Source organism: Diaphorina citri, unplaced genomic scaffold (assembly GCF_000475195.1).
Source record: "Diaphorina citri unplaced genomic scaffold, Diaci psyllid genome assembly version 1.1 scaffold2679, whole genome shotgun sequence".
Classification (NCBI taxonomy): domain Eukaryota; kingdom Metazoa; phylum Arthropoda; class Insecta; order Hemiptera; family Psyllidae; genus Diaphorina; species Diaphorina citri.
In genome coordinates, this window is record NW_007380096.1 from 26,677 (window position 1) to 32,153 (window position 5,477).

The window sequence follows — 5,477 nt, forward strand, 5'->3', positions numbered from 1 at the left end:
TTATTATCAATCAAAGAAATTCTCAGCGACGCAAAACTGGAATGAATCAGCATTACCAAAGTATAAAGCGCTGGCATCATTTGAATGACGTCTCAGTATGAATAACTAGAAGCATGACGTCAGTATGTAACTGAAGAGGCATAAGTACAAATAAATAGAATTAAAAAATAGAAAAGGAAATGACTTACACCATAAAGAAACGCCAAAAGGCTGGCTATTCACGTGGTACCCAATTTTGTAAAACGAAATACAGACTTTCGGTTTCCAAGAACGACGGCCTCGGACTTTAAAATCATACAATTTTAATAATGGTGAGCTTATATTAAAATATATATGTTGAATTTCAAAATAAAAATTATAGATTCTTAATTTTCTTCAATTTTAATTTCTCGAGAGTTTTTGTCTCTTTTTTCGCATGGAATTGCGACTTGCTTAAAGCATATGATAATTCCAGTTTGCAATAGATATTTCATTTTGTACTGAGGAAAAACTTAACACCGTACTATGTTTTGGAAACTCACGACAAAAAATCGTTATTCTTATAATTGTAAATCGTATTATGTGATTTGTTTCAATGTGGGTATACAATTATGTTCTAAGAAAATACAATTTATTATATGGTATACGTCAATTTACAAGTTTATATACATGTGTATCTTAATCATAGCTTCGCGCGCTCGAAGTAGTTTGTATTGGTTGAAAAGGTCACTTTTACATCGTTCCAAGTTCTAAATGAGAAGAAGGAGAGGAAATCCAGGAAGCCAAGGTCAATATTGAATTGGGACAATTTTCCCTCTTTGCGTTCCTACTAAAAGTTGTATGTCGGTAAGTTACGTGCTAATAATTGGGTGAAGGCATAAATGGAAGAATGACATACGACAAGATGTTGAGAATGTCAAATACCTTGTAATACGATGTTTTAAACATGGATTTTTTTTTTTTTTTTTTATCTATTAAGCATACCTTGTTATTGAATGTTGTACTTGTTTCTTGTATGATTACAACTATCCGACTGAAATTGTGATCCTACATATAAATGGTAGTCTCTTTAGAAATGCTCCGGTTTTGAAAACCCCATAAATATTCTGTTGACACTTTCAGTACGCCCTCTGTGATGACAAAACAGAACGGGGGGGATGTGGGTGAGTAAATATACGAGGTAGATGCACCGCACCAAATTTTTTTTCCTTGAAAAAGAATAATATGAAAAAAAAAAGGTTGTACACGTACTCGGAAGCTCCCCGCTCAGAATAGAAGCATTGATGTATAGAATACAAAGCTGTGAAAGGTATGAAAAGCGTTTGGTAATGCAACTTGCTGTCAACAAACCATACGTGGTTCCCATTGTGACCCCGGCAATAGAAATGTACACTTTTGTACAATGTGTTTTTCAAAATGATTTTTAGCTATTCATACGAGAAAGAATAAATGTATGTCACCATGTCTGTTGAGAATGCTTTCTCTACCCTCTCCGCTTCGTCTTTCTTTTTGTACAAAATGCCACCATTTTTTGGTTGACATGTCATTTCCATAGTGTGATGAAAGATCTTGTTGGGAAGGAAAATATTATTTACAAATGCAGTTCCAGAGAGAATCAAAAGTTTCGTCTTCTGAAAAAACCAACCCATATATTCCGTTTAACGATTTTTTAAAAAAATCTAACCCAATCAACGGGATGTAAAATAATTTGTTTTAGAAAATTGCCCAAGAAACAGGAAAATTGTCCAACTTTAAAAACCAGTGACTCTGACAATTAGATATTGAATTTCTTCAACAGAAAAGTTTGGCGGACTACCTAATTACTTTTGTAAATGAAAGGAAAAGAAATGATTTGAAAATATAAAAATTAATAACGAAAATAATGAATTCTTAAAAATTAATTACGTATACGTGAGGTGTATAACAGAAAAAATGTTTCAAAACTCAATTTCAATTGGTTATCTGAGTACAGTCACATCACATTTAGACTATAGGTTTTGGAAATCGGTTACAACACACCAGTGCCACCAAAGTTAAGTAACATCTAGCGCAACGTACAACGGGATGAGTGACCATGTGAACAGGAGCTGGAGTACACTTACACTCGAGAGTGAGATTCAAGAGATGGACTGAACGAAAGCTTAAAATTTAGCAATATCAACAGTTTTGAAACATTTTTCATTTTCATACATTTTTTTTCTTAGTCAGTCATTATTTTCAAACAACTCAAAAAAGAACAAAGCCGACGTTTTTCTTTTACATTCCTCTTTACACACATTTTATGAAAGGACAAGAAGTAAACAACAAAATAAAACAGACACCTACCTATCTAAAATGTGAAAATAGAAAAAGTAAACATTATTTTACAACAAAAAATATTTCCAAAACTAGGACATAATATGTACACTTGAAAGTTGAAAAATCAAATAAAGAAATTGCAAGTATTTTTTTGTATTTCATTTTACCTATGCACATTTTCACAAGATAAGATAATTTTATGTATAAGAAATATTTATAATTAATAATATTATTACAATAAATAAAATACGTATACCAAGTTGTGTACTGAGACAAATGCGGAAAGAAAACTTCGTATAAATCATTTCATAATTTAATTACAATCATATTAATTTAAATATTAAATTAATTTCTTTTCTTTTTTTACATCATTTTATTTTTATGGAGAAATAAAAATAATTATTTATAAAAAGACACAGGTATACACAAATATTTATAAAATAAAATACTTAAATATATCACTAAAAAAAATTATGCCCAGGTGTTGCTTTGTATCGTTTGACAAAGAGATATACACATAGTTTCGTTGATATTTTCATTAATTTCAGAATTTCACTCATAAAATCTTCCCAATAAACTTTGGTACCTACTTTTTGGAAAAACATATTGTTAGACAGTAGTTCAAATAATTTACTGAGGCTCAGGACCACAGCACCTAATGTGTGTGGCCCGTGTATAGTTCTAATTCTATTCCTTTCCTTTTAACAATCAACTTCTTTAATTATTGTGAAGTACTCGTATTTAACCAACAAGTTCCACCTACATCAAAGTTCAATAAAGTCGGTCTGTCTTTGTCAAAGATAAAAACAACACCAAAGTATAAGAATCACAGGGATGATAGTCCATATCTCCCAGAACTATCGTATTCGTACAGTCCTGGAGAGATATGGAGAGCCTAGTTTTCGCAACTTTGACTTTGTACTTCGTCAACTTCTGTTTCATCAAAATATTCCTCATTCACATTCGTATTTTGGCATTTTGATAATGTTTTTCTACTGTAATATTACGTCATAGATTTTGTTAAGTGTGAAATGCAAAGTCCCAATTTTTTTCATAGAACGCAAGCTGTCTGTTTCTCTTTGCAAACATGTTTTTCGCGTCCAGTTCAAAGCACGAAGACTAGGCTCATGGGCAAAATGTCCTGCAGACAAGCTCATCCTGATTAACATCATCATTTGACTGCACAAGATTCCTTGTGTCGTAGTCCAAGTCACATATTTTACGATTTTTCTCTCGACGTAGGTAGGTAGTGAGTGATTTTTCTTAGATTATTCTTTGTGACGTCACACGACTTAGAAAGGTTATATGAAACCCATTACCAGCTCATTTTTTTATAGCACCGAATACTAAATTAAATAGTAAGGAGGTGCTCTTTTTATCGAAGTCGAAGAATACGGGTTCAAATCCCAACAAACTCATCTGATCCGATTTTTAACTAGCAAGTTCTGTTTTCGGTCCTACATATTTCTACACGTCAAGAAAAGTCATGCAGCCAAAAGCGATTCCGTCGTAGAGACGGATGGAAAAAGAAGTAAAAATTCACCTAAAATTAAACGAAATATACTATGTTTTTAATCTAGCTATGTACCTGGCTTTGAAATGTCGAGATCAAGCGAAGAACGAACGAGAAAATAGACTGAAGAAGTTGGCTGGCGGTGGCGGTAGTGGCGTTACAAGCCGGAGACCGCAGAGCGAAACGATGGATTGCAATCACTCAACAGTTTACAATGTGTGTTGAATTTCAAGCTAAGGTTTTCTGAAACAGGAGAGAAAGACAGAAGTTAGTTTTGGTTTGCTTGCATTCGAGACTTTGGAGTAAGGAGACAAAGGATCTTTTTCTAAGTGTTTATCGTCATTGTATAACTGCTAAGGGTATAACGTCACTGTTTAATTTCCAAGTGTTTAGTGACGGGGTTTTACCTTCCATTCGTCAACCAGCTACCCGCCTCCTCAAATTATCTTTACCCAGCCTGGGTGGGGCCGGAAAAAGCCAGCAGCACGCGATTGCCCAGTTGGTCAATCAGTCACCCATTCAGATACCAACCACGCGCAACGCTGCTTAACTTCAGTAATTAATTAGGAGCTGGTGCATTGAGAGTACTTGATTGAAGACTCGGTAACTTTGTGAAGGTCCACATCCACACCCAATAGCATTGAGAGTAGTCAGAGAGTGGACTTACCATTGGGACTACAGATGATGTCCGTAGTATTGAGGTGGATAGTGGAGGAGAAACCAGAAATTATACACGAGTTGATTAATAGTTCGGAACACCAATCCAATGTGTGAAGGAATTCCTACGTTTGATAAATTGAACACACAGGTTGGTTTCCGGGAGCAAAGGTGGCTGGAAATCCTGAGAAGTATGACCTAAATATGAGAGAGTTTCAGACTTGGGCTGTACCTACGTACCAATTGGAACTTGTTATCATTCCAAGGAGGTGGACTAAGTATATTGATTCTGATCTAAGGTTTCTTTTTACAAGCACATTTCTTAAATACTAAGAAGTTCTCGGAACTTTATGAACAAGGAGCGCTTCTTGTATTGTATTTAGGGCAGAATTTTCTCTGTATTTCGGTCTTGATAATAACAGCAAAATAGAAGAAAGATGATTCTATCCAATAAAACAGACAGACCCAAGTAATGCATGTAACAATAGTAAACAGACAAACTGTATGATTAATGCAAGTAAGAATAAATAATCAACCAGGACTGGATAGTGGTACTCATTGTGAAAGGTAGGATCACCGGGTCTGGCGTGCATCATACTGGCTTGCGTGTCCATCATGTACCCCATAGCACCATCTGGACTGTAAGCTCCGCTGGGCCCTGTAACAAGAAACGAGATGAAAATGTAACTTGTGTTCAAAGGCAAACATGTAACTAGTGTAAATGACATAATAAATGCTTGAATACATTTTAAGTGTAAGAAGAGTCTTGGGGTTTTAAGAAGGAATAAGTAGTGCTTTATTTAGACTTAGAACAAGTTGTCCCATTTCCCATTATAGCGTTTTCGGCCCTAAATATGGCTGGAACTATCCAGCCTTCAATGATGAAGTTTGCTAATTTGGTAAGTACCTATACCTACTTCAAGAGGAAATGAACATGGACATTCAGTTATTCAAGCAACCTATAACATGACAGAAGAAGCTTCAATCTAACAGAAGAAGAACCAAATCTCCCACAGGAAAATCAAAACGG

The 5,477-nt window shown here is 34.7% G+C and overlaps 1 long non-coding RNA gene across 1 annotated transcript; it reads right to left on the minus strand.

The window, feature by feature from the left end:
* Window positions 1–2,735: 2,735 nt before the first annotated feature.
* On the minus strand, window positions 2,736–4,504 carry LOC113471608. Its single transcript, XR_003394241.1, has 2 exons — window positions 4,458–4,504; window positions 2,736–4,033 (listed from the first exon to the last, which is right to left on the minus strand). It is a non-coding gene; the product is annotated as an uncharacterized LOC113471608 (long non-coding RNA).
* Window positions 4,505–5,477: the final 973 nt, after the last annotated feature.